Source organism: Caretta caretta, chromosome 17 (assembly GCF_965140235.1).
Source record: "Caretta caretta isolate rCarCar2 chromosome 17, rCarCar1.hap1, whole genome shotgun sequence".
NCBI lineage: Eukaryota > Metazoa > Chordata > Testudines > Cheloniidae > Caretta > Caretta caretta.
In genome coordinates, this window is record NC_134222.1 from 3,101,301 (window position 1) to 3,119,312 (window position 18,012).

General features: G+C 57.4%; 1 protein-coding gene across 1 annotated transcript in view; it reads left to right on the forward strand.

Moving 5' to 3' along the window:
- The window catches only part of ABR (ABR activator of RhoGEF and GTPase), a 104,737-nt gene that overhangs the window by 11,089 nt on the left and 75,636 nt on the right, over positions 1–18,012 (forward strand). The gene's annotated exons all lie outside the window — the stretch shown is intronic.

Here is an 18,012-nt window from a genome sequence, read left to right on the forward strand (position 1 = left end):
GCTTAAGAAGTGTTCCTGTCTCTAACACTCAGATGCCCAGCTCCCAGTGGGATCCAAACTCCAAATAAATCCGTTTTACCTTTAAGCTTTATACAGGGTAAACTCATAAATTGTTCGCCCTCTATAACACTGATAGAGAGATATGCACAGCTGTTTGCCCCCCCCCCCCCGGTATTATTACATACTCTGGGTTAATTAATAAGTAAAAAGTGATTTTATTAAATACAGAAAGTAGGATTTAAGTGGTTCCAAGTAATAGCAGACAGAACAAAGTGAATTACCAAACAAAATAAAATAAAACACGCAAGTCTATGCCTAATACAGTAAGAAAACTGAATACAGATAAAACCTCACCGTCAGAGGTGTTCCAGTAAGCTTCCTTTTACAGACTAGTCTCCTTCTAGTCTGGGTCCAGCACTCACTCACACCCCCTGTGGTTACTGTCCTTTGTTCCAGTTTCTTTCAGGTATCCTTTGGGGTGGAGATGCTATCTCTTGAGCCAACTGAAGACAAAATGGAGGTGTCTTCCAGGGGTTTTTCTTTTGTGGGTGGATACCCCTCCCTCCTCCTGTGTAGAATTCCAGCTACAGGATGGAGTTTTGGAGTCACAAGGGCAAGTCACATGTCCATGCATGACTCAAAACTTACAGGTAGCAGCCATGGTTCACATGCTACCTTGAACGTCCTCATGTAAACTTCTTATGTAGATTGGAGCCTTCCAAGATCCATTGTCCTTTAAGTGCTTCTTGATTGGGCACTTAACTTGCAAATTCCTTTCTAAAGAAACTGACCAAATGCCTTACTAAGACTATTTAAAATCAAACAAGTATACAGCCAATATTCATAACTTCGAATACAACAATGACACATGCATACAAATAGGATGAATATATTCAGTAGAGCGTAACCTTTGCATAGATATGTTACATGGCATATGTAGCATAAAACTTATTCCAGTTATGTCATATATATATACATTCATAAGCATATTTCTATAAAGCCTTATGGAGTGCAATGTCACACCCCTGATCAGAGGCCAGGGGCTGCAGAAACAGAGCTGTCTCCCTCCATTGACCGAGCTAACTCTGACTTGGACTCCAGGTAATTTAGTGGGGATTGATGGGGTATAAATAGCCGCCTGCCCAGTCAGGTGTCAGCACGGAAAATGCCACTTGGCCGCAAACCACAGAAAGCTGTTGGAGGGTGAGAGGGCCTTGCCGCGGTGCAGTGGTTGCCCTCTGTCCCTTCCTGTTCTGCTGCAGGGTCGGTGCTCTGCGATTCCTGTGCCGAGTTTGTGCTGGTGTCCAAGGAAGGGAGCTCCATCGCTTTGACTTGATTTCCACTCCTGATGCTGTGGGACTGAGGTTGCCTAGCATCCTCCTCATGGGGCGGGGGCAGCAGCCGCCTTTGCTGAAAACCAGTGCTCTTGGTTATTTGGTGGGCCAAGCTCCAGGGGGCTTGGCTGAGTGACTTCAGCTGGCGGTTCTTGGCCCCCACAGCAGAGTCGTCCTCTAATAAACACTAAGCAGCAACGTCGGCCGTGGGCTCTGCTTTGGTGCCGCAGAATGTATGTGCCGCCCTGAGGGCCCCGCGCGCAGGCTGGTGTCACTGACCAGGCCGGCAGCCCCGCTAGACTGGTGTCCTCCCTCCAACAACAGCCAGCACTGGGTGCTGGAGTGGAAGGCAGCCGTTGTCCCATAATGCCCCCAGCACAAAGCAGCAGCAGGGCTGTGAAGGGGAGGGTCGGTGGTCCCATAGCGTGCATGAGAACCGCTTGCCTGATCACTGAAGGGAAGCAGAATTTCCCTTCGTTTGCAACGTGCATCCCAGCAGAGCTTAGGGTTTTGGGTTCTCGCCTAGCAAGATCCTTCCCTGGACCATCACTCATTTGTCGCCTCTCTACCCCTCATCCTGTCATAAGGCTCCTGCTGGGCTACACCGGCCATTTTATCTTCCAGCCCTCGGCTTCGACAGCGATGCTGCTCCCAGCAGGGCTGGAGGGCCTGGTCTGCTCCATACTGTGCCAGCTGTCCCGCTGCTCTGCCAGAGCACAGCCCCCCCGTAACAATGCGGGTCCTGGCAGGATCCAACTGAGAGTGCCAATTCAGGACAAATTGCTTAAAGCAGGGCAGTTACATCCCAAGGCTGGGGTTTTTCCACCTCAAAGGCAAACCAAACCAGCCAGCCAGAGAGGACTTTGGTTTTACCGCACTGGCTAACCACAAGTCACACAAGCAATTCCCTTGTTTCCAGGGAACTCCAGTTTCCCAGTATCACCACCAGGGCCACTTGTTATGGGGACGAATGTTTATGAAAACCAATACCCCAGTAAAAGAAAAATGGTTCTCTCCATCCCAAAGGACTAAGCCCCAGACCCAGGTCAATATACAAACAGATCTTACCCACAAATCACGCTGTTGCCAATCCTTTAGAATCTAAAATCGAAAGGTTTATTTGTAAGAGGAAAAAGATATCAATGAGAGCTAGAATTGGTGAAATGGAATCACTGACATACAGCAATGGCAAAGTTCTTGGTTCAGGCTTGTAGCAGTGATGGAATAAACGGCAGGTTCAAATCAAGTCTCTGGAGAACATCCCCAGCTGGGATGGGTCTGTCAGTCCTTTGTGTAGAGCTTCCGTTTGTAGCAAAGTCCCTCCAGAGGTATGAAGCAGGACTGAAGACAAGATGGAGGAGCTGCAGCAGCTTTTTATAGTCTCTTGCTGTGTGGTCTCTGCTTTCTTTGTCCCAGAGACCAGCTGCCCATCACAAGGCATGGAAACACCTCAGAGTTCTGTCCATAGGCAGGTCCTTGCATGCCTTGCTGAGTCCCGTCTGCCTTCTCTCAGTGGGTCAGTGTTATAGCTGATGGTCCTTAATGGGCCGTCCAGCAGGCTAGGCAGAGCTGACACCAACTCGTCTGGGGTGTCCCCCAGAAGCAGAGCACAAGTTTGAACTACAGACAGTCTAGAGCCAATACTTATATCTTGAAATACAAAAATGACACATGCAAACAGACAGCATCATCCGAACCAGCCAACCATCACCTGGTCTTAGACACCTTCTTGGACCCCCTTTATACAAGATTTGGTGCCACTACAGGAACTTGGTTGCAACAATGATCTATACGGTCCCAGCTTACGTCAATAGACTTCCCACTTTCAGCAGTGGTGATGGGTGAACACTCCTCACTTGTGGGAGGGGAACCTGTTCACTTGGGGCTTCTCGTCAGGGTCACTATATGGGGAGACTGTCCCCTTCTGCTGTCAGTCAGGCTCAGTGGGGTGGAATGCCCCACGGGAGTGTTCTCTCAGCCCCCAAAGCCAGCTGTGTGGCAATTGGAGAGTAGCAATTACCATATGGAGGGTGATCTCAAGTTCATGCAGGGTGTGAGGCCGTGTGCAGATGTGGCTCAGGGTGACACTTCAGCAGGAGTGTAAGAATCTCTGTCGCATCCGCTGGGTCTAGTTTTAACCCCCTAATCTCCTCAGGTCGCAGTTTGCTAACCAGAATCATTTGCATGTGCAAATCAGGGAGCAGCAGTGCCTGGTAGCTCTCGTGGAGTTTAAACACACAGGGTTCTGAGTTTAACAGAGTGCCAGAAATCCTCAGGACATCGCAATGTGGGAGGCAAAGGTGGATGCTGGGCTGTTAGGGGTCGCTGTAGATGCCAAGTTTTCTGTTGTTCTAAGACTTGCTAGCTATTCTTATTGAAAGCAGGCAATGGGAATCGGTTCCTAATCTTTGTGTTCAGTTTTGGGGGTTTCTTTACATGGGCAAGTTAAATCTGAGACTCGTATCCAAAAGGCAAGAACTCCCACCCTTCATTTAACAAACTAGTCAAGATTGCAAAGTATCAGTGTATTTTCCTATTGTTTCCCTCCCCCAAACTTAAGCAATGGATCACTACTGGTAACTCATATCTTCCAGTACCCCTGTAGTTACCAACCACAATTTACATGCGGCTGGCTTGCAGTAATTTGGCAACCATAGGGCTGTCCCTCGTGGCTGCTGTCTCGGAACCCTCCTTTCAGTCAGTAGTCTCCAGATCCTAGGGCTGGGTAGGAAGTCTTCATCTGAGCCTGCAGCCCACTGAAAACAACCCTGCGGGAGGTGTGAACTGCTCCCGTGTGTTGCGGGGGCGGGGGGATCGTTAACTCAGAAGCCTGTTGACGAGACCTCAATGCCAGCTTTGTTAGTTGATCCAAGCACAGGAGCGGGACAGTCATTGTGTGGAGATGAGCATGTTGTTCCATGGATGGTGCCTCGTGATGCTGTGCTGTGGCCTCTCACTGTGACCTGGCCTGTGGGCAGGGCTCAGGCAAGTACTGCTGTTTTCTTCAGTTCCGCCATTGCTCAGGCAGCGGGGTAGGAAAAATCCAAGTGGGGGGTGTCTCATCTCCCCTGGTGACCACGTTGTCACGGAGTCCCTGGGCGATGCTCTGGAACTGCTCCCCATGAAGCCAGTCAGGACTCTGGGGCAGTCGCCTTTCTGTGAGCAGCCTGTCTTCAGGACACACAGCTCACACAGCTTCCACCTTCCTGGGTCTGACCTCAGAGCATTCAGCATCCTCTGCCCCTCCGTGCGCTTCCCGCAGCGAGTCCGCTCAGGCGGGGCTCCTGGGGAAGCCAGAGGGTCCTGCACCCCAACTTCGCAGTCAGACGTGACTCTCAGCCAGCCAGTAAAACAGAAGGTTTATTAGACGACAGGAACATGGTCTAAAACAGAGCTTGCAGGTGCAGAGAACGGGACCCCTCAGCTGGGTCCATTTTGGGGGCAGTGAGCCAGACAACCACGTCTGCCCTTCACTCCATGTCCCAGCCAGCCCCAAACTGAAACTCCCTCCAGCCCCTCCTCCTCTGGGCTTTGTTCCTTTCCCGGGCCAGGAGGGTACCTGATTCCTTTGTTCTCCAACCCTTCAGCTTTCACCTTGCAGGGGGGGGAAGGGCCCAGGCCATCAGTTGCCAGGAAACAGGGTGTCGGCCATTCTCTGTGTCCAGACCCCTGCACACACCTGCCCTCTAGGGCTCTGCAATGATCATACACCCTTACCCCACCACCTAGATACTTAAGAACTGCATAGGGAAAACTGAGGCACCCCCACAATATTCGGAGGAAACATTAAGAACAGGCCCACTTCGTCACATCTCTCCCCCCTTCGAGATCGAAATGAGCGGGGTCACTTAACCCGGTGACCTGGGGAAGTTCGAAGCCACCAATGTTCCCATGGATGCCCCAGCATCTCTCCCATTCCTTGGTAGGAGTTACACCAGGCCCTTCCAGTTTCACGCCCTCCCTTAGGTCGGGGGTGGTCGATAGCACTAGCAGGCTGCATGTGGGAAGGTTTCTGCAGCCCATGCCCTTTGGCCACCCCAAAACCCCAGGGGGTCAAACTGGGATTGGGTTTTCTCCCAGAGCTCCAGTCTGGAGGGCTGCAATTCGGGCTCTCTTGGTCAAGGGCCCCCATCTTGACCTGGGCCACATACTGTTCACTTACAGAACTAGCATGGAGACATCCCTTTCTCCACAACCTTGTCTCCCCAACAAGCTGGCCAAACACAGCCACTTGGTTATAGGACGGTATACCTTTCTTAACAGCTTTCACTCCATCTGAGACCTTCTCAAAGCTATCCACACTGGATCTTTCAACAGGAAAGTCAGTGGATCCATTCACAACAGAAAATTTCTGGCTGTTAGGAACTGAAACTTTCTTGATTAAATAATTTTCACACCCTTCAGTTGCAGTAAACTGCTTGCAAAAACTCCATGAGGATTCCTTTCCCTAGGGGCTTTTCTATGCAACAATTCACCCCTCACAGAAATTCTGCTCTTACCCTCTTTACCTAGGGCTTGCTCTAGGGGAACACTTTCCTGAGCAACAACAGACTCTTTCTGGGTCTCCCTTACATCCAGAATCACCTCTGGCCCATCAGGCGGATTCCTACACAATCCCCTTTCAGGCAAACTTACAGACTTCCTAGATAAAAGGTTAGAAGCATTTTCCTTCCCTTTGCCACACACAAGTTCAGGAATCTTTTCCTCCTTGCTACAGGTTTCCACACCCTCAGTAGGTAACACAATCACACACCTTCATGCTCTCCTTGTGCCTTGGCTAGGATCTCACCCTGATTAGACAGAGTTGCTCCACCCTTTCCAACAACACACTAGCAACAGGCAAAATACAAGCACCAGAATTGTCTGGTCTCGGGGATTTTACATAGACACTAACTGGATGCGACCTAGTTACAGGACCATTCTCCCGAGCAGACAGAAACTTAGGACCCTTCCCTTCCTGGGCTTTAGCTGAATCCAGAACCAGCTCTGAGACAACTGCACGACCCTCAACCATCACAGGCTGAAAGGCCCCTTCTGTCTGCTCCACAGACCAAGAAGAGCCGGACACACTTTCTCCTTTACCAGACACACAGGTTGGGATCTCATTCCCTTTGTCCCAGCACACAAGGCTGGTCACAGACAACTGCTTGGAGATCAGGGTAGCTCCCTCCATAGGCAAGTCAATACCCCTGACAGACACAGGCACTGTTTCCTTCACTGTCCCAATTCTCCACCCAGCTAACAGGTAAGGTCCAGGGACTCTCATCTTCCACTCTCCTCGCCTTCCCACCCTGCTGACTAGACACAGCCATCAGCTCACAAGGCTGCCTAGGCTCATCCAAACTTTCCTTACCAAGCACCTTGCCACTCCCCACAGATCCCCTGCCCTGCCTGTGTCTCCCCCCACTCAGCTGGGGTCTCAGCTCCCACTGTGCTCAGCGCTGCCCTTGCTGTCCCAGTGGGGGCAGGCCACTGCTTTCCTCAATGCATCAGAGCCAGCAAGAGTCCCCACTCTTGTGTGCAAGGGGGCAGGGAGCATCTCTCTGTCCCACCCAGCCCCAGGGGTCTGGTTACAGGCAGGCAGGTAGCCTGAGCCTAGCGGCTCCTCCCTGCTGCCCGCCAGGTCATCTGCATTTTCACTGACCATTTCCCCCTCCACCGATTGGTTCCCTGGATTCAAATTCAAACCCTTGGCTGTTACAGGAGCAAGGCCTGGATCCTGTCCCAAAGAGACACAGTCACCCCACAACAGGGTCTCGCAGCTGGTGTCCTGGAGAACCCCAACGGCCAGCCAGCCCCACCCCTCCTGGGTCTGCACAGGGATCTGGGCCATAGGCAGGGCGAGGGGCTTCGTCCCTGGGACCCTCACCCAGCTCACACAGGCCCTCAGCATCTGAGGCTGCACCCCCCAGGGCCTGACACCAGTTCTCTCTGTCCCAGGATCTCGCCACCCCAGGAATGTCTCCCCATTGACCGTCACCTTCCGCTCCCACTGGGGGTCCGAGGGGCCTGGCCCCAGGAAACTCCACACAGACATATCGGTTGGGGTCAGGAGTGGGAGCGTGTCCACCTCCTCACTCATCTGGCTGACGGAGTCTATGGCCTTGGGACCCAGCAAGGGAGCTAGACACCGGGGCTTTTCCGCAGGGTCCCCCTGGTTCAAATCGCCAGCCTGCTCAAAGGCAGTGAGGTGGGCATCCACATCCCACCCGCCCCCCCTTAACTAGGGGCAGCAATTTAGTCTCGAGGTTCCCTGCGGAACTGGCCCCCCGGGGTCTATCCCCACTCACCCTGGGGAGGTCCCCTAGGCCTCTCCGCTCCCCCACCGCCAGTTCATGCTGCTGCTGCTTCTGCAGCTCTTTCTCGGGCTCTCGCTGTCTCCCACGGTCCTCTTGCTCTCTCGGACTCAGCTCCAATCCCGTCCGTCTCGATCCCCCGATGGGGAACCCGATCGTGAAGACCCCCGTCTGGTCGGGGACAGGAGTCTTGGGGATGCCTGGCTCCCACTCCAGCTGCTCCCAGATCCTGCTATAGCCCCAGTTGGGGTCAGGAATCTGTTCCTTAGAGCGGTCATCCTCCTCCAGCTGCACGATTAACTCTGCTTTGGTGAACTTTCCAACGCTCAACCCTCTCTTTTTGCACAGGGTTACAATGTCCTTCTTAAGGAGACGGGGACAGGCCGTCACTCCGCTCTTCCCAAGTTGTTGTGGACTCACAGGCCCGTGTGTTCTCAGCTCCCCACGGTTTCCAGGGAGAACCCCTAGTGTGCCAGCCCTTCTCGAGGTCACCACCTCTTTGCCAGGGTCGAGCTGCAGACTCCTCCGCCCCTTGGACTGCTCGCTGCAATCCCCAGGGGAACCCTGTTACTGCACAGTCCTTCTCGCTGGTCACACACTCCCAGGGGTTAACCGCCCCCCGAAACCGCTCCTCTCTGAGCCTTCAGCAGGCCTGGTCCTCGGCAATCCCTCTTCGTGTTACTGCTCCCCAGTCACTTACTGCAGGAAGCACCATCCACGGTGTGCAGTACATCCCACCGCTGCCACCAGTTGTCACGGAGTCCCTGGGCGATGCTCTGGAACTGCTCCCCATGAAGCCAGTCAGGACTCTGGGGCAGTCGCCTTTCTGTGAGCAGCCTGTCTTCAGGACACACAGCTCACACAGCTTCCACCTTCCTGGGTCTGACCTCAGAGCATTCAGCATCCTCTGCCCCTCCGTGCGCTTCCCGCAGCGAGTCCGCTCAGGCGGGGCTCCTGGGGAAGCCAGAGGGTCCTGCACCCCAACTTCGCAGTCAGACGTGACTCTCAGCCAGCCAGTAAAACAGAAGGTTTATTAGACGACAGGAACATGGTCTAAAACAGAGCTTGCAGGTGCAGAGAACGGGACCCCTCAGCTGGGTCCATTTTGGGGGCAGTGAGCCAGACAACCACGTCTGCCCTTCACTCCATGTCCCAGCCAGCCCCAAACTGAAACTCCCTCCAGCCCCTCCTCCTCTGGGCTTTGTTCCTTTCCCGGGCCAGGAGGGTACCTGATTCCTTTGTTCTCCAACCCTTCAGCTTTCACCTTGCAGGGGGGGAAGGGCCCAGGCCATCAGTTGCCAGGAAACAGGGTGTCGGCCATTCTCTGTGTCCAGACCCCTGCACACACCTGCCCTCTAGGGCTCTGCAATGATCATACACCCTTACCCCACCACCTAGATACTTAAGAACTGCATAGGGGAAACTGAGGCACCCCCACAATATTCGGAGGAAACATTAAGAACAGGCCCACTTCGTCACACACGTGCAGCTGTCCTGGGCACTCTTCTCTCCCTGCTACTTATCTGGCCCCCTTTCCCGTAACCACTGAGCCTGTCAGAGTCCTCCTCACAGCCCCTTCCAGGCTTCCACTTCAGTGTCGCGGGGGTTTATCGAACGGGAGGGCATTGCAGGGATACAGATCCGTGTGAGCGTGTTGTAGCCTTTTATTCTATTTAATGTTAATCCTACTTCAGTGGGTTTGGCTCTGGCGTCTACAGTCTCTGGTTCAACAGAGTCACCTCTGTTCTGGATCTAGAGTTCACAGGAACACATGAAAGCACAGGCAAGTAACACACACAATGACAAGAGTATCGATCTTTTAGTAGTTTTATTAAAGTTACCAACAAAGTTATAAATATCACAGCATACACAATTCCCAAAGATCAATACAATGTGCCAGTTATACCCACAGACATCCTCACATCCTCCGAGATGGTGCTAGAGTGCGTTGGCCCTCATGAATTTATGCCATCACTTCTTGTCTCCAAGGCCTAAAATAGCTAAGCTAAAGTTTTACAGGCCTCAGCCCACAGTTTCTTGCATTTCAGCTTATCCTGCTCATGCTTACTACAAAAAGAAAAGGAGGACTTGTGGCACCTTAGAGACTAACCAATTTATTTGAGCATGAGCTTTCGTGAGCTACAGCTCACTTCATCGGATGCATACCGATACCACGGTATGCATCCGGTATCGGTATGCATCCGATGAAGTGAGCTGTAGCTCACGAAAGCTCATGCTCAAATAAATTGGTTAGTCTCTAAGGTGCCACAAGTCCTCCTTTTCTTTTTGAGAATACAGACTAACACGGCTGTTACTCTGAAACCTGTCATGCTTACTACATAATTCCTCTAAATACTGATCAACCTTATACTTTGATAAACCTGCAAATCAACTCTGATTAACATACAATGAATATATGTCATAAGAATGGCCATAGTGGGTCAGACCAAAGGTCCGTCCAGCCCAGTATCCTGTCTACTGACACATAACATATTGATTGATCATAACATCACATGACAAATGGATACTAAACTAAACCTGTTGGCTAGCGTGTCACTGCCCAGCGGCACCAGGGTGTGACTCCATCAGTGCAGCGCCGCGCCTTTCGGAAATCCAGTGTCCTGGTGTGCGGGGCTGAGCCCTGGGTCTGCTGCTGTCACCCCGTTCCCAACCGGAGCTGCCTCTGAGTTCTGCCCCGCCATTGCTTCCCCACCGGGTCGGGGAACCGTCCCGGACAGAAGGGCGCCCCTCTGTATGCGAGCGCTAGAGGTCTTTCCCAGGGGCCTGGCACTTGGCGAGGCTGTGATGGAAGCTCACCGGCACACAGGATTTCCCGGGGGGCTGCCATGACTTGCCAAAGCCTTAGAGAGACAGACAGGCTAACGGTGCGTTCTGTTGTGCACCGTGCCCTGTGGGATGGGGATAGTCTAGATGGGTGAGTTTGGAGGGGGGCTGGTGACACCCCGCTATCCAGCAGCAATGTCCATGGGAATTAAGCACAGGAGAAGAGGCTTGGAGCCAGTGGAGCCCCAGGATGGGGACAGCACGGGCAGCAAGTGTGTGTGTGTGAGCCTCAGCCGTGCCTCACAAGGGCCCCTTCGGGAGTCACAGGCTAGCTGAGTCTCCGCGGCTTGCTCCTGCTCTGGTTTCTCTGCTGATCCAGGGGTGGTTTGTGGGATGCAGCTGTCCTTCCCGCTCTGGGCTGCTTGCAGGGGTGAAAGTAACTGAGGCCACTTACCAGTACGGGGTGGGGCAGCTCTGGCCCCTGGAAGGGGTGGGGCCTTGGGTGGAAGGGGCGGGGCTGGGGGGTCAGCATCCCCCAGCCAGCCCTTCCAGTCCGGCTGGCCTGTGCCACCCAGGGCTCCCGTGTTGATTTAAAGGGCTCGGGGCTCCGGACGCCGCTGCTCTTTTAAATCGCTGGCCCCCGGGCAGCTGCTCCCTTTGCCCCCCCGCCCATCGGCGGCTGGGGGGGCCAAAAGGGGCAGGAATGTTAAAGTGCTGCAGGGCCCTTTGCCGCAGCCCCGCCGACGGGGGTTGCAGCAACATTAAAGTGCCGCGGCGGCAAAGGCCCATCCTGAAAGCGGTGCTCCGGCCGCGCTTTAATGTCCCTGCCCCTTTCGCCGGCCCTGTCGGCGGCCCTGCCGGGACGGACCCTACCGGCAGGGCCGCCGACGGGGGAGGCAAAAGGGGCAGGGACGTTCAATCACTGCCGCGGCAGCGGTTTACTATGGGCCGGGGCAGGTTCTTACCGGTACGCGGTACCGGCCCCTCCCGGCCCACTTTCAGCCCTGGCTGCTTGGCAGCTGTCAGGCAGAGCTATGCGCAGTAGACCGCCCCACAGAACCCTGGCGGGCGAGCGGACGGCTGGGCGGGCTGCAGGGACCTGGGGAGGAAGCCCGGGGCGCTGGGTGGCCGGCAGTGCCCCGTTCCTGTGGCACTATTCCTCGAGGACCGGTTGGCTGGTTTCTTGTAACCTGGTTGCTCCCCAGGCTCAGGGAGGACTAGTGCCTCCCGAGAGCCCTTCCTGGAAGGAAGTTCCATCAGTGAAGGCTGCTGAGCTGGTGAAGCAGGCGCACATGAGTCCAGCCGGGCCCTTTGCCTGCTCGGTAATGCCTAGGGGACCTGGCCAGCCCCTGCCTGCTTCCGGGCCCACGTGCAGCCGCGAGCTGAAACCCTGGGGACGTCGCTGGGCAAGGGCTGGCACACCCATTGGCAGCTCTTTGCCCTGGGCGGCGAGTGCAGCTGACGCTGGAGAGCTGGGATCCCTGACAGCCAATTAGCTGTTGGGAGGTTCTCGTGCTGTTGACAAACTTGTAGCCGGCAACAGCAAACAGCAGCTATCTGCCGCAGGCCCGCATTGCACTCCCGCTGCACCAAACCAGCACAGCCAGTTTTTCCGCCTCTCCAGGAACTGGGTAGGGCAGAACATGTGGCTTGATCACTCCCTGAACTCCCCCGGGGAGGCTGGCCTCTCGTTGGCCTCCCCTGGAGACCGAAAGAAGAAGACTGTGCCCGGTGGCGTTTGCCACCCCAGCTAGTCAGGAGAGAGCAGCTTTGTCTGCGTGGGACTGGGAGCTACCAGATCCCAGCCGGGCTCTCGTGATCACATCAGCTTCCTTAATATTCCTTGCATAATGATAGGTTTCAGAGGAACAGCCGTGTTAGTCTGTATTCGCAAAAAGAAAAGGAGTACTTGTGGCACCTTAGAGACTAACCAATTTATTTGAGCATGAGCTTTCGTGAGCTCATGCTCAAATAAATTGGTTAGTCTCTAAGGTGCCACAAGTACTCCTTTTCTTAATATTCCCCTGTCCTAAGCCATTGTGCAGAGTTGGTGGGTGCTGCTAAACAGCTGCTGTGTCCCGCCCCAGAGGTGGCTGCATTTCTGTGGTGAGAGGAGGGATTTCTCTGTGTTTTGGATCTCTCAGGGTGAGGTGTGCCGGCGCTGGGCTTGTTCAGTGGCATGAGTCCTGTAGATCTCTGTGTGCGCTGTCCCTGCCGGGCACGTCTGTAGTGAACGCAGCCTGTCTCTCGTGCTGCTCCCTCAGTCTGGGTCAGGCAGGCCTGTGCTGGTGCAGCTGTGGGAGCCCGGAGCGGTGGAAGCCGTGGCCGCTGGGCTCTGCGGTAGGGCAGCTCTGTGTAGCCAGCTGGTAGCGGGCAGACTCCTGTCCCCTGTCAGTGCTGCAGCTGGAGGCACCTACAGGTGATAACCCTGGTCTCTCTTGCCTCTAGCGTGTGCTTCCCCTTCTCCAGACTTCCAAGGAACCCACGGCGTCGTGGTGGCTTCCCCCGGGAATCTGCCACAGCCCCACATATGGGCCCCAGGCATGGTAACTACAGGACCGTGGGTCTGGGCCATGCCTGTGCCCAGGGCGGAGCATTAGACTGGGCTTCCTGCAGCTCTGGGTGGGGGACAGGAGCAATCTCCTGCCTGGCTGGGCTCTCGCTCTGGGTGACTGCCACAGTGCAGACCATGCCCCCCCCGGCTCCATGGCTGGCTCACCCCGGAGAAGTCCCTTTGTTGGCTGGCGGTGGGTGTGTTAATGGAGGGGTTGCGGATGGTTCAGGCCTGGTCCCATCCCAAACCAGCCCTGCGGGTGCTGGCCACACGCAGCTCAGTGCTCTGGGCCGAGGGATGGGGATTTAGTCTCCAGCCTTGTCCCCCTGAGCTCCGGGCGCCGCTGAGGCAGGGTGAGCGGGGCAGGTCACATGGCAGCCGGAGGAGAGGACTTGCACAAGGAGCACAGAAATAGCAATGTGTGGGTTGGGCGGCTACGGCTAAACGGGCACTGAGCAAAACAAGGAGCGAGGGAGACGGGCTGATCCTGGCCAGCGACTGCAGGGGTCCCTGCTTCCCAGAGCCTGACACGCTGGAGTTACGCACACTGGACAGCAGTGTCCTGGGGGGGGCCCAGAGTTCCAGGGCCTGGGCTGTGTCTGGGAGGGACCCCCAGAGCTATAGGGGCCATGCTGTGTCTGGGGGGGACCCCCAGAGTTCCAGGCTCCGGGCTGTGTCTGGGGGGCACCCCCAGAGCTATAGGGGCCAGGCTGTGTCTGGGGGGGACCCCCAGAGTTCCAGGCACTGGGCTGTGTCTGGGGGGCACCCCCAGAGCTATAGGGGCCAGGCTGTGTCTGAGGGGGACCCCCAGAGTTCCAGGCGCCGGGCTGTGTCTGGGAGGGACCCCCAGAGCTATAGGGGCCAGGCTGTGTCTGGGGGGGACCCCCAGAGCTATAGTGGCCAGGCTGTGTCTGGGGGGGACCCCCAGAATTCCAGGCACTGGGCTGTGTCTGGGGGGGACCCCCAGAGCTATAGTGGCCAGGCTGTGTCTGGGGGGGACCCCCAGAGCCATAGGGGCCAGGCTGTGGTATTGAAGGGCTTTGGGCACTGTCTGCATGAGGGTTTGTTGCTAAAAGTAGGCTCCCTCCAGCGGGGCTGAAGCTGCACTAGCCTTGTGTAGAGCGCTGCTGGGGAGGGGGCATTTGGGGACGGGGCTGGAGGGGGCGGCTGGGGACGGGGCTGGAGCTGGAGAGGGTGGCTGGGGAGGGGGTGGCAGGCAGCCGGCGGCATTTTAAACACAGCATCTCTTACCCCTGCTCAGAAAAGAGCTGTGGCTCATGGTGCCCTCATCCACCCCCAGCAGCCCCTCTCTGCCCCTGGCGTGGCTGCACCGGTTGGATGTTGGGCGGGAGGAGGCCTGGTTTACACCACGGTATGCCTGGGAGAGTAACAAACTGGCTGAGCTGCCGAGAAACTCCCCAACGCCTCTGAGCTGCACGGAATGGCTTTGTAGGGACTGAAATCCCCGGCGCTCGCCAGCTCCCCCAGGCTCTGCCTTCCCTCCTGCTCCGCTGCCCCCTTCTGAACCGGCTGCCTTGGCCTGGAAAGCCCTGCTGGAGATGTTCTCTGGCCGCACGCCAAGGGGCAGAGCCCCTGCGAGGCCCCTGGAGCCTGCCCCCCAGCCGCGCACGAGGACGGCCCCGCCTCGTGGAGAACGAGCTGCTGTCTGCCAGGGTGAAAAGGGGATTGAGACCCCACCACCCCGAGCGAGGCTGGCATGGGGGGGTGCTTGGCTGAGTCATTTCGCCCAGGCTGGCTGGGTGGCGGCAGCTGCCCCTCGCCCACCCATTCCAGCCGGCTGGACGGCCCCCGGGCGTATGGGAAGGAATCAAGCCCAGGATTGGGGGAGGCAGGGTGCTGGTTCTGGGGCTATTAGCATGCGGAATAGTCTCCCCATGAAAACCCTGCAGCTTTGTACGCTCGGCTGGGCAGAGCCCTGGGGAATGTGCTGTAGGGAACAGTCCTGCCCTGGTGCTGGCTGGGTCCTTTCCAGCGTCTCTGACCCTGCGCAGACCCTGGGAGGCCGTGAGGCGTACAGGAGGGGTCTGCAGAGAGGACGGCTCTGTGTGTGCAGCCCAGGGGGCCGTGTGAAAGCAGAGAGCTGCTCACCTGGGAAGCCGGGAACCACAGGGTGGGTGTGACTCTGCAGCTCTGTGTGAATGCTCCGCGGTGCAGAGGGCGCTGGATAAACAGGAAGAGCTGCAAGGGGGTAGCGGGTGGGGTTGGTGTTATGGGTGGGAGCGGGTCAGAAGAAATACACCTGGATCGCATGCCGGGGCCGTGTGTTACGGAAACGTGTATTGGGCCTGGCTGGGGGAGTGTGTGCGCCGATGCACTAACCTTGTGCCAGCGAGATGCACGCCTGGTCAGTCACGTGCCCAAGGCCCCGATTCAGGCGTGTAGCTGCAGCAGCGTGGGTGTAGAAACGGCGTGGCCCACGTGCACACCGGCGTGTTCTTGCCCTGCTGACGCTGGCAGTCCCCATTGTATCCAGCGTGATTAACCTCAGGCGCCAGTCCCGCTCCGTGCCCTGTTGTGCTAGGTCTGGGCACACACGGCCTAGGGGGTGGGATGAAGGCAGCACGGGCGAGCTCACGCCACGGGCCCTGGCCTGCCCTGGTAGAGGGCCGCTCAGTCTTGAGGGCCGTTTGGCCCGTTTCCTCCCTGGTGAGCGTGCGGACGAGGCCACGAAGTCGTGGCATTCGTGACGTCCATGCTCATCCCTGCCAACCTCCAGATATGTTTCATGAGGGTCATTAAACAGCCACCAGCCTCTTGCTCCCTGGGGCTGGGGTCGAACCAGTAGCTGAGAGTTCCTCCCTGCCTGGCATCTCCTGATCCAGCCAGTGGGGCTCCCTCTCTTGCCTTCCTGGTTCTGGGGAACATGCTAGAGCCTGACCCCTACTCGATGATCAGCCTGACAGCCCATCTCCCATGGGGCCAGCCAGGCTGCAGCAGCCGCCTGCCTGTTGGCCTCAGTGGCCGTATGGAGAAGCCTGGAGTCCCAGCCCAGGCTTCCCTGCAGAGCGGGGTCCCTTCCCCTGGGGGTGCGGCGTGACTTGCAGGGCTGACGTCTCCCAGTTCCCTTCCTGCAGGCAGAGTGACCACATCTGCGTCATTGTCTGCTCCCCTCCCCCAGCGGTGTGGGGGCCGGGGCGTGGGAGGTTTCTCTCCCCCACTTCGCTGTGGGTCCCTGCTGGCTGAGGAGAGCAGCATAGCCAGCCTCTGCAGGGAGCTGGGCCCTGCCCCCCTTGCTGGAGGGGGCGACTGCAGTGTCCTGTCAGTGTGTTTCTGCAGTGGGTCTTCTGCCCCAGCCCCCAGGCACTGTGTGTATGTGTGGGGGGAGTGACCTTCAGTGCCTGGCCGGGGAAGAAATGCCTGTAAACCGGCTGTCCCGGGGTGACTGAAACCCCAGTGACGCTGTTGGCTTTGCAGAGCACCTGCTGTGGAAGGGTAGACGCAGAGGCCCGTGGTTGGGGGGGGGGGGGGGAAGGAGAGATGGGCCTGCATGTGACTGGTGGGAGCAGCAATTATAGCCACCCCCTCAGCCGCCCCGATGATGTCTCTGCAAAAGCCATTTGCAGCTGTGGCAGGGCTCTGCGACCACAGGGGCCCTGCTGCGTGGGGCAGCCTGCTGCACGGGCCAGAAGCTCCCGGTCTGGTTGGTGTGTTCAGTGTCTTGCTGCCTCTGGGCGGGTGTGAGATGCACCTTGAGCCAGCTGTCCTTGCGTGCTGCTCGCCTGCTCGGTGGAGGAGGTGGGAGGTGAGCGGTTTCCTGCTACGAGCGGGGAGACGTGTGCACTGCATGCATGGCAGAGATCCTGTCCTGGCCCTCCTCCCCGATCTGCATGGTGCAGGGGGCTGATGCGTGTCTACATGCCACCTGGAACACAGGCTGGAGTTCCGTGCTAGCAGGTCTGGGCACGCTCGCCCAGTCACCCCCCCCACCGCACGATAGCCTGCCCCTCCGCACACGTGTGCACGCACACTGCTGCCTTTAGCTCTGCACGGGGACCCAGCCTGTGGCTTTGCTGCTCTCTGGTTCTGGCGCTGTTCCCGGGCGGCCCGGAACCCTCCCGGGGGGACCGCCCGAGAAGGGGGGTCTCTGCTCCTCTAGTGGCTGGCTCTGCCCCCGGGGAGGATAGGCTGAGCAAGGGTCTCTCCACCTTTTGGAGCAATGGCGGAATTTCCCCAGAGGCACTGAGGTGCTGTCCCGTCCCAGCTGCCCTGGGGGAGTGGGGTGGCCCGGCGAAGGCCTGTCTGGTGGTGATAAACTTTGAAGCAGGCACTGCCGGCCGGGATCAGACCTGAGGTCCCACTGGGCCGATGTCCCGTCTCTGCCCGTGGCACCCAGCTGTGTGCCAGAGATGCCTGACTGGACAGTGCTGGGCAGAGGTGCTGGGCCTGCCTGGCACTATCCCTGCAGCAGGAGCCTTCCCTTTGCTCTGCCCCCCTGGGGTCTGCATGGCGCAGTGGGATGCTGCCGTATTCTCCCTGGAGGGCTCAGGGATGGGGCCCCAGGAGAGGAGAGTCAGGGGGCTGATGTGGCAGCAGCAGGCTGGATGCCCCATGGGCCAGGGAGAAGGTCTCGTGCAGTCTCTCGCCGTGGTGGGGAGCCGCCTCTGGAGTTAGGGGCTGGAGCTGAGAGAGCAGTGCCCCCTGCCTGTGCCCCAGCTGACCTCTCTTGCCCCACGTCCCGAGGCAGGGGCTGGTCCATCCTCCGCTGCCGCTTCCCCCTCCCATACTTATGCCAGAGCTGTTCCCTTGCATCACTCCAGCTCTGGCTGCCCCGGTGGGATCCAGTCCCTGACGCCTGCCTCCCTGGCTTTCCCGTTCTGGGCCAGAGCCAAGCTGAGTGCAAGGTCAGGCCTGGTTCAGACGCCCATCGTGCGGCTGCCTGCTCCAAAGCCCGGGGAGTTCCCACTGAATGGCCAGGTGTCACGGAGTGTGGGGGAGTCCAGGCCCTGCACCCCTCTTCCTGGGATCCACTGAGACTCTCAGCCAGCCAGTAAAACAGAAAGTTTATTGGACAACAGGAACACAG